We start from the raw sequence: 16,991 nt of genomic DNA, 5'->3' as shown, positions 1-16,991 counted from the left end.
AATAGGGGCAGATCTCACCTCAGTAATCTAAATGAGATCTTTGCCCTGTTTACTTTGTAGAAAGTCCTATCTGTTGCCACTGTTGCTGTCAAAAGGTCCTCCACAGCCAGGAGTTATGAGCTGTGGCACATTGTCAGAATCCAGTGGAAAAGTGCATGTAAAGGTCTTAAGCCATTTTAAGCACTTTTTTTTTCTAAACTGTATTCCTTTGTAGCGGTGAAAGAAAGTGTGGTGCTGGGTACGCCTCATTCATGTTGTTGTGCAAGCTGATGGAGGAAAAGAGAAGTATTTGAGCTTTCTTGTTGATGAAGGGACGTAGGAGATCCACAAGAGGCCTGTGAGGCAAGATAGAAGTTGCAGACTGGGATTTGAACCCACGCCTCCAAAGAGACTGGAGCCTAAATCCAGCGCCTTAGACCGCTCGGCCACACTACCTTGCCAATATTGATCTTTTGTGTGCTTTTAAAATGAGGTTTGTATGAGTGGAATGTTGAGTGGTTCATTATTGTGCCATCAACAAGTAATCAACTGGGGACATGCTGCATGTATGCACCTATTCTCATTACCGCGGAAAGAGAAAACACTTGACAGTACTGGCTTTGGTTCTATGCCTCTGATGACAGCACCTAGGAAAGTGCAGGTAAAGCACTCTATGCCACAGCAGAATCAATGGATTAGTCTTCTCAAATGCTACATTTGAGAAGACTAATCCATTAATTTCTGACCAAGATAAGCTCCTCAAGTGGCCCTGATGTATAAGCTTGGACAAGTATTTGAGCAAGTGTTAAAACCAGAGGAGCTGAGGCCTTATCTTTCCTACATAGTACATCCTTGTCAAGCAAGCGAGAAGTTAAAGGCTGGCAGTGGTGGGATTCGAACCCACGCCTCCGAGGAGACTGGAGCCTTAATCCAGCGCCTTAAACCGCTCGGCCACACTACCCTGCGGATGTCTACTCTTGCGTGCTTTAAGACACGTTTTTCAAGAGTCAAAGGTTAAGCGGTTAATTACTGTGCCGTCAACAGGTTATCATCTGGGGATATGCTGCATGTTGGCAGCCATTCTCAGTTCCATAAGGAAGAACGCATAACAGTACTGACTTTTGTTCCATTGCTCTGATACCACTGAGTGCAGCACCTACTGTCCGATCGCTTTTCCCGATCGATTTTTCGATCGAAAATCAGATCGGATATGCATTAAATTATCTATCGAACCAACTATCTGCCAAAAAATCTCATGGTGTATTCCCATCATGAGACCCTGGAGGAAGCCTTAAAATAATTTTTGCATCTCAAGGAAACCGACCTTACTGGGGCAAGTGGGGAAAATGCCAGGGAACCCCTGAAAAGTCCTGAAGGAAGCTTGGGCTTCCAGGGAACCCTGGTTGAGAAAACCTGCTTTGGCCTGGCGTACAATAAAAGACATCCTCTCAAACCCCTAACTGCCCACGTAGTTAATGTATCAGCTTTTATGCAAAAGTAATGTCACCTGTCTAAAAAAATCACAATTGTCCACTTACGTACAATGTACAATGTAGCCCGTAGCACTGGAATAGATGCTATTGCACGTATACCTAAAATGCCATTCACCTACAATTGAGAGGAAACATTTGCCTACTATTGGGTAATAGGGGCAGATCTCACCTCAGTAATCTAAATGAGATCTTTGCCCTGTTTACTTTGTAGAAAGTCCTATCTGTTGCCACTGTTGCTGTCAAAAGGTCCTCCACAGCCAGGAGTTATGAGCTGTGGCACATTGTCAGAATCCAGTGGAAAAGTGCATGTAAAGGTCTTAAGCCATTTTAAGCACTTTTTTTTTCTAAACTGTATTCCTTTGTAGCGGTGAAAGAAAGTGTGGTGCTGGGTACGCCTCATTCATGTTGTTGTGCAAGCTGATGGAGGAAAAGAGAAGTATTTGAGCTTTCTTGTTGATGAAGGGACGTAGGAGATCCACAAGAGGCCTGTGAGGCAAGATAGAAGTTGCAGACTGGGATTTGAACCCACGCCTCCAAAGAGACTGGAGCCTAAATCCAGCGCCTTAGACCGCTCGGCCACACTACCTTGCCGATATCGATCTTTTGTGTGCTTTTAAAATGAGGTTTGTATGAGTGGAATGTTGAGTGGTTCATTATTGTGCCATCAACAAGTAATCAACTGGGGACATGCTGCATGTATGCACCTATTCTCATTACCGCGGAAAGAGAAAACACTTGACAGTACTGGCTTTGGTTCTATGCCTCTGATGACAGCACCTAGGAAAGTGCAGGTAAAGCACTCTATGCCACAGCAGAATCAATGGATTAGTCTTCTCAAATGCTACATTTGAGAAGACTAATCCATTAATTTCTGACCAAGATAAGCTCCTCAAGTGGCCCTGATGTATAAGCTTGGACAAGTATTTGAGCAAGTGTTAAAACCAGAGGAGCTGAGGCCTTATCTTTCCTACATAGTACATCCTTGTCAAGCAAGCGAGAAGTTAAAGGCTGGCAGTGGTGGGATTTGAACCCACGCCTCCGAGGAGACTGGAGCCTTAATCCAGCGCCTTAGACCGCTCGGCCACACTACCCTGCGGATGTCTACTCTTGCGTGCTTTAAGACACGTTTTTCAAGAGTCAAAGGTTAAGCGGTTAATTACTGTGCCGTCAACAGGTTATCATCTGGGGATATGCTGCATGTTGGCAGCCATTCTCAGTTCCATAAGGAAGAACGCATAACAGTACTGACTTTTGTTCCATTGCTCTGATACCACTGAGTGCAGCATCTACTGTCCGATCGCTTTTCCCGATCGATTTTTCGATCGAAAATCAGATCGAATATGCATTAAATTATCTATCGAACCAACTATCTGCCAAAAAATCTCATGGTGTATTCCCATCATGAGACCCTGGAGGAAGCCTTAAAATAATTTTTGCATCTCAAGGAAACCGACCTTACTGGGGCAAGTGGGGAAAATGCCAGGGAACCCCTGAAAAGTCCTGAAGGAAGCTTGGGCTTCCAGGGAACCCTGGTTGAGAAAACCTGCTTTGGCCTGGCGTACAATAAAAGACATCCTCTCAAACCCCTAACTGCCCACGTAGTTAATGTATCAGCTTTTATGCAAAAGTAATGTCACCTGTCTAAAAAAATCACAATTGTCCACTTACGTACAATGTACAATGTAGCCCGTAGCACTGGAATAGATGCTATTGCACGTATACCTAAAATGCCATTCACCTACAATTGAGAGGAAACATTTGCCTACTATTGGGTAATAGGGGCAGATCTCACCTCAGTAATCTAAATGAGATCTTTGCCCTGTTTACTTTGTAGAAAGTCCTATCTGTTGCCACTGTTGCTGTCAAAAGGTCCTCCACAGCCAGGAGTTATGAGCTGTGGCACATTGTCAGAATCCAGTGGAAAAGTGCATGTAAAGGTCTTAAGCCATTTTAAGCACTTTTTTTTTCTAAACTGTATTCCTTTGTAGCGGTGAAAGAAAGTGTGGTGCTGGGTACGCCTCATTCATGTTGTTGTGCAAGCTGATGGAGGAAAAGAGAAGTATTTGAGCATTCTTGTTGATGAAGGGACGTAGGAGATCCACAAGAGGCCTGTGAGGCAAGATAGAAGTTGCAGACTGGCAGTGGTGGGATTTGAACCCACGCCTCCAAAGAGACTGGAGCCTAAATCCAGCGCCTTAGACCGCTCGGCCACACTACCTTGCCGATATCGATCTTTTGTGTGCTTTTAAAATGAGGTTTGTATGAGTGGAATGTTGAGTGGTTCATTATTGTGCCATCAACAAGTAATCAACTGGGGACATGCTGCATGTATGCACCTATTCTCATTACCGCGGAAAGAGAAAACACTTGACAGTACTGGCTTTGGTTCTATGCCTCTGATGACAGCACCTAGGAAAGTGCAGGTAAAGCACTCTATGCCACAGCAGAATCAATGGATTAGTCTTCTCAAATGCTACATTTGAGAAGACTAATCCATTAATTTCTGACCAAGATAAGCTCCTCAAGTGGCCCTGATGTATAAGCTTGGACAAGTATTTGAGCAAGTGTTAAAACCAGAGGAGCTGAGGCCTTATCTTTCCTACATAGTACATCCTTGTCAAGCAAGCGAGAAGTTAAAGGCTGGCAGTGGTGGGATTTGAACCCACGCCTCCGAGGAGACTGGAGCCTTAATCCAGCACCTTAAACCGCTCGGCCACACTACCCTGCGGATGTCTACTCTTGCGTGCTTTAAGACACGTTTTTCAAGAGTCAAAGGTTAAGCGGTTAATTACTGTGCCGTCAACAGGTTATCATCTGGGGATATGCTGCATGTTGGCAGCCATTCTCAGTTCCATAAGGAAGAACGCATAACAGTACTGACTTTTGTTCCATTGCTCTGATACCACTGAGTGCAGCACCTACTGTCCGATCGCTTTTCCCGATCGATTTTTCGATCGAAAATCAGATCGGATATGCATTAAATTATCTATCGAACCAACTATCTGCCAAAAAATCTCATGGTGTATTCCCATCCCTGGAGGAAGCCTTAAAATAATTTTTGCATCTCAAGGAAACCGACCTTACTGGGGCAAGTGGGGAAAATGCCAGGGAACCCCTGAAAAGTCCTGAAGGAAGCTTGGGCTTCCAGGGAACCCTGGTTGAGAAAACCTGCTTTGGCCTGGCGTACAATAAAAGACATCCTCTCAAACCCCTAACTGCCCACGTAGTTAATGTATCAGCTTTTATGCAAAAGTAATGTCACCTGTCTAAAAAAATCACAATTGTCCACTTACGTACAATGTACAATGTAGCCCGTAGCACTGGAATAGATGCTATTGCACGTATACCTAAAATGCCATTCACCTACAATTGAGAGGAAACATTTGCCTACTATTGGGTAATAGGGGCAGATCTCACCTCAGTAATCTAAATGAGATCTTTGCCCTGTTTACTTTGTAGAAAGTCCTATCTGTTGCCACTGTTGCTGTCAAAAGGTCCTCCACAGCCAGGAGTTATGAGCTGTGGCACATTGTCAGAATCCAGTGGAAAAGTGCATGTAAAGGTCTTAAGCCATTTTAAGCACTTTTTTTTTCTAAACTGTATTCCTTTGTAGCGGTGAAAGAAAGTGTGGTGCTGGGTACGCCTCATTCATGTTGTTGTGCAAGCTGATGGAGGAAAAGAGAAGTATTTGAGCTTTCTTGTTGATGAAGGGACGTAGGAGATCCACAAGAGGCCTGTGAGGCAAGATAGAAGTTGCAGACTGGCAGTGGTGGGATTTGAACCCACGCCTCCAAAGAGACTGGAGCCTAAATCCAGCGCCTTAGACCGCTCGGCCACACTACCTTGCCGATATCGATCTTTTGTGTGCTTTTAAAATGAGGTTTGTATGAGTGGAATGTTGAGTGGTTCATTATTGTGCCATCAACAAGTAATCAACTGGGGACATGCTGCATGTATGCACCTATTCTCATTACCGCGGAAAGAGAAAACACTTGACAGTACTGGCTTTGGTTCTATGCCTCTGATGACAGCACCTAGGAAAGTGCAGGTAAAGCACTCTATGCCACAGCAGAATCAATGGATTAGTCTTCTCAAATGCTACATTTGAGAAGACTAATCCATTAATTTCTGACCAAGATAAGCTCCTCAAGTGGCCCTGATGTATAAGCTTGGACAAGTATTTGAGCAAGTGTTAAAACCAGAGGAGCTGAGGCCTTATCTTTCCTACATAGTACATCCTTGTCAAGCAAGCGAGAAGTTAAAGGCTGGCAGTGGTGGGATTTGAACCCACGCCTCCGAGGAGACTGGAGCCTTAATCCAGCGCCTTAGACCGCTCGGCCACACTACCCTGCGGATGTCTACTCTTGCGTGCTTTAAGACACGTTTTTCAAGAGTCAAAGGTTAAGCGGTTAATTACTGTGCCGTCAACAGGTTATCATCTGGGGATATGCTGCATGTTGGCAGCCATTCTCAGTTCCATAAGGAAGAACGCATAACAGTACTGACTTTTGTTCCATTGCTCTGATACCACTGAGTGCAGCACCTACTGTCCGATCGCTTTTCCCGATCGATTTTTCGATCGAAAATCAGATCGGATATGCATTAAATTATCTATCGAACCAACTATCTGCCAAAAAATCTCATGGTGTATTCCCATCATGAGACCCTGGAGGAAGCCTTCAAATAATTTTTGCATCTCAAGGAAACCGACCTTACTGGGGCAAGTGGGGAAAATGCCAGGGAACCCCTGAAAAGTCCTGAAGGAAGCTTGGGCTTCCAGGGAACCCTGGTTGAGAAAACCTGCTTTGGCCTGGCGTACAATAAAAGACATCCTCTCAAACCCCTAACTGCCCACGTAGTTAATGTATCAGCTTTTATGCAAAAGTAATGTCACCTGTCTAAAAAAATCACAATTGTCCACTTACGTACAATGTACAATGTAGCCCGTAGCACTGGAATAGATGCTATTGCACGTATACCTAAAATGCCATTCACCTACAATTGAGAGGAAACATTTGCCTACTATTGGGTAATAGGGGCAGATCTCACCTCAGTAATCTAAATGAGATCTTTGCCCTGTTTACTTTGTAGAAAGTCCTATCTGTTGCCACTGTTGCTGTCAAAAGGTCCTCCACAGCCAGGAGTTATGAGCTGTGGCACATTGTCAGAATCCAGTGGAAAAGTGCATGTAAAGGTCTTAAGCCATTTTAAGCACTTTTTTTTTCTAAACTGTATTCCTTTGTAGCGGTGAAAGAAAGTGTGGTGCTGGGTACGCCTCATTCATGTTGTTGTGCAAGCTGATGGAGGAAAAGAGAAGTATTTGAGCTTTCTTGTTGATGAAGGGACGTAGGAGATCCACAAGAGGCCTGTGAGGCAAGATAGAAGTTGCAGACTGGCAGTGGTGGGATTTGAACCCACGCCTCCAAAGAGACTGGAGCCTAAATCCAGCGCCTTAGACCGCTCGGCCACACTACCTTGCCGATATCGATCTTTTGTGTGCTTTTAAAATGAGGTTTGTATGAGTGGAATGTTGAGTGGTTCATTATTGTGCCATCAACAAGTAATCAACTGGGGACATGCTGCATGTATGCACCTATTCTCATTACCGCGGAAAGAGAAAACACTTGACAGTACTGGCTTTGGTTCTATGCCTCTGATGACAGCACCTAGGAAAGTGCAGGTAAAGCACTCTATGCCACAGCAGAATCAATGGATTAGTCTTCTCAAATGCTACATTTGAGAAGACTAATCCATTAATTTCTGACCAAGATAAGCTCCTCAAGTGGCCCTGATGTATAAGCTTGGACAAGTATTTGAGCAAGTGTTAAAACCAGAGGAGCTGAGGCCTTATCTTTCCTACATAGTACATCCTTGTCAAGCAAGCGAGAAGTTAAAGGCTGGCAGTGGTGGGATTTGAACCCACGCCTCCGAGGAGACTGGAGCCTTAATCCAGCGCCTTAGACCGCTCGGCCACACTACCCTGCGGATGTCTACTCTTGCGTGCTTTAAGACACGTTTTTCAAGAGTCAAAGGTTAAGCGGTTAATTACTGTGCCGTCAACAGGTTATCATCTGGGGATATGCTGCATGTTGGCAGCCATTCTCAGTTCCATAAGGAAGAACGCATAACAGTACTGACTTTTGTTCCATTGCTCTGATACCACTGAGTGCAGCATCTACTGTCCGATCGCTTTTCCCGATCGATTTTTCGATCGAAAATCAGATCGAATATGCATTAAATTATCTATCGAACCAACTATCTGCCAAAAAATCTCATGGTGTATTCCCATCATGAGACCCTGGAGGAAGCCTTAAAATAATTTTTGCATCTCAAGGAAACCGACCTTACTGGGGCAAGTGGGGAAAATGCCAGGGAACCCCTGAAAAGTCCTGAAGGAAGCTTGGGCTTCCAGGGAACCCTGGTTGAGAAAACCTGCTTTGGCCTGGCGTACAATAAAAGACATCCTCTCAAACCCCTAACTGCCCACGTAGTTAATGTATCAGCTTTTATGCAAAAGTAATGTCACCTGTCTAAAAAAATCACAATTGTCCACTTACGTACAATGTACAATGTAGCCCGTAGCACTGGAATAGATGCTATTGCACGTATACCTAAAATGCCATTCACCTACAATTGAGAGGAAACATTTGCCTACTATTGGGTAATAGGGGCAGATCTCACCTCAGTAATCTAAATGAGATCTTTGCCCTGTTTACTTTGTAGAAAGTCCTATCTGTTGCCACTGTTGCTGTCAAAAGGTCCTCCACAGCCAGGAGTTATGAGCTGTGGCACATTGTCAGAATCCAGTGGAAAAGTGCATGTAAAGGTCTTAAGCCATTTTAAGCACTTTTTTTTTCTAAACTGTATTCCTTTGTAGCGGTGAAAGAAAGTGTGGTGCTGGGTACGCCTCATTCATGTTGTTGTGCAAGCTGATGGAGGAAAAGAGAAGTATTTGAGCTTTCTTGTTGATGAAGGGACGTAGGAGATCCACAAGAGGCCTGTGAGGCAAGATAGAAATTGCAGACTGGCAGTGGTGGGATTTGAACCCACGCCTCCAAAGAGACTGGAGCCTAAATCCAGCACCTTAGACCGCTCGGCCACACTACCTTGCCGATATCGATCTTTTGTGTGCTTTTAAAATGAGGTTTGTATGAGTGGAATGTTGAGTGGTTCATTATTGTGCCATCAACAAGTAATCAACTGGGGACATGCTGCATGTATGCACCTATTCTCATTACCGCGGAAAGAGAAAACACTTGACAGTACTGGCTTTGGTTCTATGCCTCTGATGACAGCACCTAGGAAAGTGCAGGTAAAGCACTCTATGCCACAGCAGAATCAATGGATTAGTCTTCTCAAATGCTACATTTGAGAAGACTAATCCATTAATTTCTGACCAAGATAAGCTCCTCAAGTGGCCCTGATGTATAAGCTTGGACAAGTATTTGAGCAAGTGTTAAAACCAGAGGAGCTGAGGCCTTATCTTTCCTACATAGTACATCCTTGTCAAGCAAGCGAGAAGTTAAAGGCTGGCAGTGGTGGGATTTGAACCCACGCCTCCGAGGAGACTGGAGCCTTAATCCGGCGCCTTAGACCGCTCGGCCACACTACCCTGCGGATGTCTACTCTTGCGTGCTTTAAGACACGTTTTTCAAGAGTCAAAGGTTAAGCGGTTAATTACTGTGCCGTCAACAGGTTATCATCTGGGGATATGCTGCATGTTGGCAGCCATTCTCAGTTCCATAAGGAAGAACGCATAACAGTACTGACTTTTGTTCCATTGCTCTGATACCACTGAGTGCAGCACCTACTGTCCGATCGCTTTTCCCGATCGATTTTTCGATCGAAAATCAGATCGGATATGCATTAAATTATCTATCGAACCAACTATCTGCCAAAAAATCTCATGGTGTATTCCCATCATGAGACCCTGGAGGAAGCCTTAAAATAATTTTTGCATCTCAAGGAAACCGACCTTACTGGGGCAAGTGGGGAAAATGCCAGGGAACCCCTGAAAAGTCCTGAAGGAAGCTTGGGCTTCCAGGGAACCCTGGTTGAGAAAACCTGCTTTGGCCTGGCGTACAATAAAAGACATCCTCTCAAACCCCTAACTGCCCACGTAGTTAATGTATCAGCTTTTATGCAAAAGTAATGTCACCTGTCTAAAAAAATCACAATTGTCCACTTACGTACAATGTACAATGTAGCCCGTAGCACTGAAATAGATGCTATTGCACGTATACCTAAAATGCCATTCACCTACAATTGAGAGGAAACATTTGCCTACTATTGGGTAATAGGGGCAGATCTCACCTCAGTAATCTAAATGAGATCTTTGCCCTGTTTACTTTGTAGAAAGTCCTATCTGTTGCCACTGTTGCTGTCAAAAGGTCCTCCACAGCCAGGAGTTATGAGCTGTGGCACATTGTCAGAATCCAGTGGAAAAGTGCATGTAAAGGTCTTAAGCCATTTTAAGCACTTTTTTTTTCTAAACTGTATTCCTTTGTAGCGGTGAAAGAAAGTGTGGTGCTGGGTACGCCTCATTCATGTTGTTGTGCAAGCTGATGGAGGAAAAGAGAAGTATTTGAGCTTTCTTGTTGATGAAGGGACGTAGGAGATCCACAAGAGGCCTGTGAGGCAAGATAGAAGTTGCAGACTGGCAGTGGTGGGATTTGAACCCACACCTCCAAAGAGACTGGAGCCTAAATCCAGCGCCTTAGACCGCTCGGCCACACTACCTTGCCGATATCGGTCTTTTGTGTGCTTTTAAAATGAGGTTTGCATGAGTGGAATGTTGAGTGGTTCATTATTGTGCCATCAACAAGTAATCAACTGGGGACATGCTGCATGTATGCACCTATTCTCATTACCGCGGAAAGAGAAAACACTTGACAGTACTGGCTTTGGTTCTATGCCTCTGATGACAGCACCTAGGAAAGTGCAGGTAAAGCACTCTATGCCACAGCAGAATCAATGGATTAGTCTTCTCAAATGCTACATTTGAGAAGACTAATCCATTAATTTCTGACCAAGATAAGCTCCTCAAGTGGCCCTGATGTATAAGCTTGGACAAGTATTTGAGCAAGTGTTAAAACCAGAGGAGCTGAGGCCTTATCTTTCCTACATAGTACATCCTTGTCAAGCAAGCGAGAAGTTAAAGGCTGGCAGTGGTGGGATTTGAACCCACGCCTCCGAGGAGACTGGAACCTTAATCCAGCGCCTTAGACCGCTCGGCCACACTACCCTGCGGATGTCTACTCTTGCGTGCTTTAAGACACGTTTTTCAAGAGTCAAAGGTTAAGCGGTTAATTACTGTGCCGTCAACAGGTTATCATCTGGGGATATGCTGCATGTTGGCAGCCATTCTCAGTTCCATAAGGAAGAACGCATAACAGTACTGACTTTTGTTCCATTGCTCTGATACCACTGAGTGCAGCACCTACTGTCCGATCGCTTTTCCCGATCGATTTTTCGATCGAAAATCAGATCGGATATGCATTAAATTATCTATCGAACCAACTATCTGCCAAAAAATCTCATGGTGTATTCCCATCATGAGACCCTGGAGGAAGCCTTCAAATAATTTTTGCATCTCAAGGAAACCGACCTTACTGGGGCAAGTGGGGAAAATGCCAGGGAACCCCTGAAAAGTCCTGAAGGAAGCTTGGGCTTCCAGGGAACCCTGGTTGAGAAAACCTGCTTTGGCCTGGCGTACAATAAAAGACATCCTCTCAAACCCCTAACTGCCCACGTAGTTAATGTATCAGCTTTTATGCAAAAGTAATGTCACCTGTCTAAAAAAATCACAATTGTCCACTTACGTACAATGTACAATGTAGCCCGTAGCACTGAAATAGATGCTATTGCACGTATACCTAAAATGCCATTCACCTACAATTGAGAGGAAACATTTGCCTACTATTGGGTAATAGGGGCAGATCTCACCTCAGTAATCTAAATGAGATCTTTGCCCTGTTTACTTTGTAGAAAGTCCTATCTGTTGCCACTGTTACTGTCAAAAGGTCCTCCACAGCCAGGAGTTATGAGCTGTGGCACATTGTCAGAATCCAGTGGAAAAGTGCATGTAAAGGTCTTAAGCCATTTTAAGCACTTTTTTTTTCTAAACTGTATTCCTTTGTAGCGGTGAAAGAAAGTGTGGTGCTGGGTACGCCTCATTCATGTTGTTGTGCAAGCTGATGGAGGAAAAGAGAAGTATTTGAGCTTTCTTGTTGATGAAGGGACGTAGGAGATCCACAAGAGGCCTGTGAGGCAAGATAGAAGTTGCAGACTGGCAGTGGTGGGATTTGAACCCACGCCTCCAAAGAGACTGGAGCCTAAATCCAGCGCCTTAGACCGCTCGGCCACACTACCTTGCCGATATCGATCTTTTGTGTGCTTTTAAAATGAGGTTTGTATGAGTGGAATGTTGAGTGGTTCATTATTGTGCCATCAACAAGTAATCAACTGGGGACATGCTGCATGTATGCACCTATTCTCATTACCGCGGAAAGAGAAAACACTTGACAGTACTGGCTTTGGTTCTATGCCTCTAAAGACAGCACCTAGGAAAGTGCAGGTAAAGCACTCTATGCCACAGCAGAATCAATGGATTAGTCTTCTCAAATGCTACATTTGAGAAGACTAATCCATTAATTTCTGACCAAGATAAGCTCCTCAAGTGGCCCTGATGTATAAGCTTGGACAAGTATTTGAGCAAGTGTTAAAACCAGAGGAGCTGAGGCCTTATCTTTCCTACATAGTACATCCTTGTCAAGCAAGCGAGAAGTTAAAGGCTGGCAGTGGTGGGATTTGAACCCACGCCTCCGAGGAGACTGGAGCCTTAATCCAGCGCCTTAGACCGCTCGGCCACACTACCCTGCGGATGTCTACTCTTGCGTGCTTTAAGACACGTTTTTCAAGAGTCAAAGGTTAAGCGGTTAATTACTGTGCCGTCAACAGGTTATCATCTGGGGATATGCTGCATGTTGGCAGCCATTCTCAGTTCCATAAGGAAGAACGCATAACAGTACTGACTTTTGTTCCATTGCTCTGATACCACTGAGTGCAGCACCTACTGTCCGATCGCTTTTCCCGATCGATTTTCCGATCGAAAATCAGATCGGATATGCATTAAATTATCTATCGAACCAACTATCTGCCAAAAAATCTCATGGTGTATTCCCATCATGAGACCCTGGAGGAAGCCTTCAAATAATTTTTGCATCTCAAGGAAACCGACCTTACTGGGGCAAGTGGGGAAAATGCCAGGGAACCCCTGAAAAGTCCTGAAGGAAGCTTGGGCTTCCAGGGAGCGTACGAGAGAGAACGGTGCCGGAGACTTGGGCGCAGGACACAGCCAGTATATGGCTAATTCTGCTGCCGCACAAGTCCGGCCGTGTTAATTACTATTCCCCCTCCAGGCCGACATGGATAGTGGGGGAATGAAATAATTCGGCTTCCAGCAATAGCTGGAAGCCGAATTATTGTTTTAAAAGCAACTTCAGATCCGTCTTCTGACGGCGCTGAAGTTACTCCATGTGCCTGCGATAGCCGTAGTTCCTATTACGGCCTATGGTGGCGCCGGCTGCGCCCAAGTCTCCTGCGCTGCTGCGCCCAAGTCTCCAGCGCTGGATTTACCGTGTTCGTCCAGGGAACCCTGGTTGAGAAAACCTGCTTTGGCCTGGCGTACAATAAAAGACATCCTCTCAAACCCCTAACTGCCCACGTAGTTAATGTATCAGCTTTTATGCAAAAGTAATGTCACCTGTCTAAAAAAATCACAATTGTCCACTTACGTACAATGTACAATGTAGCCCGTAGCACTGGAATAGATGCTATTGCACGTATACCTAAAATGCCATTCACCTACAATTGAGAGGAAACATTTGCCTACTATTGGGTAATAGGGGCAGATCTCACCTCAGTAATCTAAATGAGATCTTTGCCCTGTTTACTTTGTAGAAAGTCCTATCTGTTGCCACTGTTGCTGTCAAAAGGTCCTCCACAGCCAGGAGTTATGAGCTGTGGCACATTGTCAGAATCCAGTGGAAAAGTGCATGTAAAGGTCTTAAGCCATTTTAAGCACTTTTTTTTCTAAACTGTATTCCTTTGTAGCGGTGAAAGAAAGTGTGGTGCTGGGTACGCCTCATTCATGTTGTTGTGCAAGCTGATGGAGGAAAAGAGAAGTATTTGAGCTTTCTTGTTGATGAAGGGACGTAGGAGATCCACAAGAGGCCTGTGAGGCAAGATAGAAGTTGCAGACTGGCAGTGGTGGGATTTGAACCCACGCCTCCAAAGAGACTGGAGCCTAAATCCAGCGCCTTAGACCGCTCGGCCACACTACCTTGCCGATATTGATCTTTTGTGTGCTTTTAAAATGAGGTTTGTATGAGTGGAATGTTGAGTGGTTCATTATTGTGCCATCAACAAGTAATCAACTGGGGACATGCTGCATGTATGCACCTATTCTCATTACCGCGGAAAGAGAAAACACTTGACAGTACTGGCTTTGGTTCTATTCCTCTGATGACAGCACCTAGGAAAGTGCAGGTAAAGCACTCTATGCCACAGCAGAATCAATGGATTAGTCTTCTCAAATGCTACATTTGAGAAGACTAATCCATTAATTTCTGACCAAGATAAGCTCCTCAAGTGGCCCTGATGTATAAGCTTGGACAAGTATTTGAGCAAGTGTTAAAACCAGAGGAGCTGAGGCCTTATCTTTCCTACATAGTACATCCTTGTCAAGCAAGCGAGAAGTTAAAGGCTGGCAGTGGTGGGATTTGAACCCACGCCTCCGAGGAGACTGGAGCCTTAATCCAGCGCCTTAGACCGCTCGGCCACACTACCCTGCGGATGTCTACTCTTGCGTGCTTTAAGACACGTTTTTCAAGAGTCAAAGGTTAAGCGGTTAATTACTGTGCCGTCAACAGGTTATCATCTGGGGATATGCTGCATGTTGGCAGCCATTCTCAGTTCCATAAGGAAGAACGCATAACAGTACTGACTTTTGTTCCATTGCTCTGATACCACTGAGTGCAGCACCTACTGTCCGATCGCTTTTCCCGATCGATTTTTCGATCGAAAATCAGATCGGATATGCATTAAATTATCTATCGAACCAACTATCTGCCAAAAAATCTCATGGTGTATTCCCATCATGAGACCCTGGAGGAAGCCTTAAAATAATTTTTGCATCTCAAGGAAACCGACCTTACTGGGGCAAGTGGGGAAAATGCCAGGGAACCCCTGAAAAGTCCTGAAGGAAGCTTGGGCTTCCAGGGAACCCTGGTTGAGAAAACCTGCTTTGGCCTGGCGTACAATAAAAGACATCCTCTCAAACCCCTAACTGCCCACGTAGTTAATGTATCAGCTTTTATGCAAAAGTAATGTCACCTGTCTAAAAAAATCACAATTGTCCACTTACGTACAATGTACAATGTAGCCCGTAGCACTGGAATAGATGCTATTGCACGTATACCTAAAATGCCATTCACCTACAATTGAGAGGAAACATTTGCCTACTATTGGGTAATAGGGGCAGATCTCACCTCAGTAATCTAAATGAGATCTTTGCCCTGTTTACTTTGTAGAAAGTCCTATCTGTTGCCACTGTTGCTGTCAAAAGGTCCTCCACAGCCAGGAGTTATGAGCTGTGGCACATTGTCAGAATCCAGTGGAAAAGTGCATGTAAAGGTCTTAAGCCATTTTAAGCACTTTTTTTTTCTAAACTGTATTCCTTTGTAGCGGTGAAAGAAAGTGTGGTGCTGGGTACGCCTCATTCATGTTGTTGTGCAAGCTGATGGAGGAAAAGAGAAGTATTTGAGCTTTCTTGTTGATGAAGGGACGTAGGAGATCCACAAGAGGCCTGTGAGGCAAGATAGAAGTTGCAGACTGGCAGTGGTGGGATTTGAACCCACGCCTCCAAAGAGACTGGAGCCTAAATCCAGCGCCTTAGACCGCTCGGCCACACTACCTTGCCGATATCGATCTTTTGTGTGCTTTTAAAATGAGGTTTGTATGAGTGGAATGTTGAGTGGTTCATTATTGTGCCATCAACAAGTAATCAACTGGGGACATGCTGCATGTATGCACCTATTCTCATTACCGCGGAAAGAGAAAACACTTGACAGTACTGGCTTTGGTTCTATGCCTCTGATGACAGCACCTAGGAAAGTGCAGGTAAAGCACTCTATGCCACAGCAGAATCAATGGATTAGTCTTCTCAAATGTTACATTTGAGAAGACTAATCCATTAATTTCTGACCAAGATAAGCTCCTCAAGTGGCCCTGATGTATAAGCTTGGACAAGTATTTGAGCAAGTGTTAAAACCAGAGGAGCTGAGGCCTTATCTTTCCTACATAGTACATCCTTGTCAAGCAAGCGAGAAGTTAAAGGCTGGCAGTGGTGGGATTTGAACCCACGCCTCCGAGGAGACTGGAGCCTTAATCCAGCGCCTTAGACCGCTCGGCCACACTACCCTGCGGATGTCTACTCTTGCGTGCTTTAAGACACGTTTTTCAAGAGTCAAAGGTTAAGCGGTTAATTACTGTGCCGTCAACAGGTTATCATCTGGGGATATGCTGCATGTTGGCAGCCATTCTCAGTTCCATAAGGAAGAACGCATAACAGTACTGACTTTTGTTCCATTGCTCTGATACCACTGAGTGCAGCACCTACTGTCCGATCGCTTTTCCCGATCGATTTTCCGATCGAAAATCAGATCGGATATGCATTAAATTATCTATCGAACCAACTATCTGCCAAAAAATCTCATGGTGTATTCCCATCATGAGACCCTGGAGGAAGCCTTCAAATAATTTTTGCATCTCAAGGAAACCGACCTTACTGGGGCAAGTGGGGAAAATGCCAGGGAACCCCTGAAAAGTCCTGAAGGAAGCTTGGGCTTCCAGGGAACCCTGGTTGAGAAAGCCTGCTTTGGCCTGGCGTACAATAAAAGACATCCTCTCAAACCCCTAACTGCCCACGTAGTTAATGTATCAGCTTTTATGCAAAAGTAATGTCACCTGTCTAAAAAAATCACAATTGTCCACTTACGTACAATGTACAATGTAGCCCGTAGCACTGGAATAGATGCTATTGCACGTATACCTAAAATGCCATTCACCTACAATTGAGAGGAAACATTTGCCTACTATTGGGTAATAGGGGCAGATCTCACCTCAGTAATCTAAATGAGATCTTTGCCCTGTTTACTTTGTAGAAAGTCCTATCTGTTGCCACTGTTGCTGTCAAAAGGTCCTCCACAGCCAGGAGTTATGAGCTGTGGCACATTGTCAGAATCCAGTGGAAAAGTGCATGTAAAGGTCTTAAGCCATTTTAAGCACTTTTTTTTTCTAAACTGTATTCCTTTGTAGCGGTGAAAGAAAGTGTGGTGCTGGGTACGCCTCATTCATGTTGTTGTGCAAGCTGATGGAGGAAAAGAGAAGTATTTGAGCTTTCTTGTTGATGAAGGGACGTAGGAGATCCACAAGAGGCCTGTGAGGCAAGATAGAAGT

General features: G+C 44.7%; 20 non-coding genes across 20 annotated transcripts; all 20 read right to left on the bottom strand.

Annotated features, from left to right (window-relative positions):
- Positions 1–352: 352 nt before the first annotated feature.
- TRNAL-UAG (transfer RNA leucine (anticodon UAG)) lies at positions 353–431 on the bottom strand. The gene has a single exon. It is a non-coding gene; the product is annotated as a tRNA-Leu (tRNA).
- Positions 432–858: 427 nt separating this feature from the next.
- On the bottom strand, positions 859–940 carry TRNAL-AAG (transfer RNA leucine (anticodon AAG)). The gene has a single exon. It is a non-coding gene; the product is annotated as a tRNA-Leu (tRNA).
- Positions 941–1,975: 1,035 nt separating this feature from the next.
- On the bottom strand, positions 1,976–2,054 carry TRNAL-UAG (transfer RNA leucine (anticodon UAG)). The gene has a single exon. It is a non-coding gene; the product is annotated as a tRNA-Leu (tRNA).
- A 427-nt stretch (positions 2,055–2,481) lies between these two features.
- Positions 2,482–2,563, bottom strand: TRNAL-AAG (transfer RNA leucine (anticodon AAG)). Its single transcript has one exon. It is a non-coding gene; the product is annotated as a tRNA-Leu (tRNA).
- A 1,045-nt stretch (positions 2,564–3,608) lies between these two features.
- On the bottom strand, positions 3,609–3,690 carry TRNAL-UAG (transfer RNA leucine (anticodon UAG)). Its single transcript has one exon. It is a non-coding gene; the product is annotated as a tRNA-Leu (tRNA).
- A 423-nt stretch (positions 3,691–4,113) lies between these two features.
- On the bottom strand, positions 4,114–4,195 carry TRNAL-AAG (transfer RNA leucine (anticodon AAG)). The gene has a single exon. It is a non-coding gene; the product is annotated as a tRNA-Leu (tRNA).
- Positions 4,196–5,233: 1,038 nt separating this feature from the next.
- TRNAL-UAG (transfer RNA leucine (anticodon UAG)) lies at positions 5,234–5,315 on the bottom strand. The gene has a single exon. It is a non-coding gene; the product is annotated as a tRNA-Leu (tRNA).
- A 423-nt stretch (positions 5,316–5,738) lies between these two features.
- On the bottom strand, positions 5,739–5,820 carry TRNAL-AAG (transfer RNA leucine (anticodon AAG)). Its single transcript has one exon. It is a non-coding gene; the product is annotated as a tRNA-Leu (tRNA).
- Positions 5,821–6,865: 1,045 nt separating this feature from the next.
- TRNAL-UAG (transfer RNA leucine (anticodon UAG)) lies at positions 6,866–6,947 on the bottom strand. Its single transcript has one exon. It is a non-coding gene; the product is annotated as a tRNA-Leu (tRNA).
- A 423-nt stretch (positions 6,948–7,370) lies between these two features.
- TRNAL-AAG (transfer RNA leucine (anticodon AAG)) lies at positions 7,371–7,452 on the bottom strand. The gene has a single exon. It is a non-coding gene; the product is annotated as a tRNA-Leu (tRNA).
- Positions 7,453–8,497: 1,045 nt separating this feature from the next.
- On the bottom strand, positions 8,498–8,579 carry TRNAL-UAG (transfer RNA leucine (anticodon UAG)). Its single transcript has one exon. It is a non-coding gene; the product is annotated as a tRNA-Leu (tRNA).
- A 423-nt stretch (positions 8,580–9,002) lies between these two features.
- On the bottom strand, positions 9,003–9,084 carry TRNAL-AAG (transfer RNA leucine (anticodon AAG)). Its single transcript has one exon. It is a non-coding gene; the product is annotated as a tRNA-Leu (tRNA).
- Positions 9,085–10,129: 1,045 nt separating this feature from the next.
- Positions 10,130–10,211, bottom strand: TRNAL-UAG (transfer RNA leucine (anticodon UAG)). The gene has a single exon. It is a non-coding gene; the product is annotated as a tRNA-Leu (tRNA).
- A 423-nt stretch (positions 10,212–10,634) lies between these two features.
- On the bottom strand, positions 10,635–10,716 carry TRNAL-AAG (transfer RNA leucine (anticodon AAG)). The gene has a single exon. It is a non-coding gene; the product is annotated as a tRNA-Leu (tRNA).
- A 1,045-nt stretch (positions 10,717–11,761) lies between these two features.
- Positions 11,762–11,843, bottom strand: TRNAL-UAG (transfer RNA leucine (anticodon UAG)). The gene has a single exon. It is a non-coding gene; the product is annotated as a tRNA-Leu (tRNA).
- A 423-nt stretch (positions 11,844–12,266) lies between these two features.
- Positions 12,267–12,348, bottom strand: TRNAL-AAG (transfer RNA leucine (anticodon AAG)). The gene has a single exon. It is a non-coding gene; the product is annotated as a tRNA-Leu (tRNA).
- A 1,386-nt stretch (positions 12,349–13,734) lies between these two features.
- Positions 13,735–13,816, bottom strand: TRNAL-UAG (transfer RNA leucine (anticodon UAG)). Its single transcript has one exon. It is a non-coding gene; the product is annotated as a tRNA-Leu (tRNA).
- Positions 13,817–14,239: 423 nt separating this feature from the next.
- On the bottom strand, positions 14,240–14,321 carry TRNAL-AAG (transfer RNA leucine (anticodon AAG)). Its single transcript has one exon. It is a non-coding gene; the product is annotated as a tRNA-Leu (tRNA).
- A 1,045-nt stretch (positions 14,322–15,366) lies between these two features.
- On the bottom strand, positions 15,367–15,448 carry TRNAL-UAG (transfer RNA leucine (anticodon UAG)). Its single transcript has one exon. It is a non-coding gene; the product is annotated as a tRNA-Leu (tRNA).
- A 423-nt stretch (positions 15,449–15,871) lies between these two features.
- On the bottom strand, positions 15,872–15,953 carry TRNAL-AAG (transfer RNA leucine (anticodon AAG)). The gene has a single exon. It is a non-coding gene; the product is annotated as a tRNA-Leu (tRNA).
- Positions 15,954–16,991: the final 1,038 nt, after the last annotated feature.

This window comes from Hyperolius riggenbachi, chromosome 12 (assembly GCF_040937935.1).
Source record: "Hyperolius riggenbachi isolate aHypRig1 chromosome 12, aHypRig1.pri, whole genome shotgun sequence".
NCBI classification, from domain to species: domain Eukaryota; kingdom Metazoa; phylum Chordata; class Amphibia; order Anura; family Hyperoliidae; genus Hyperolius; species Hyperolius riggenbachi.
This window is presented reverse-complemented; position numbering and strand designations above follow the sequence as displayed.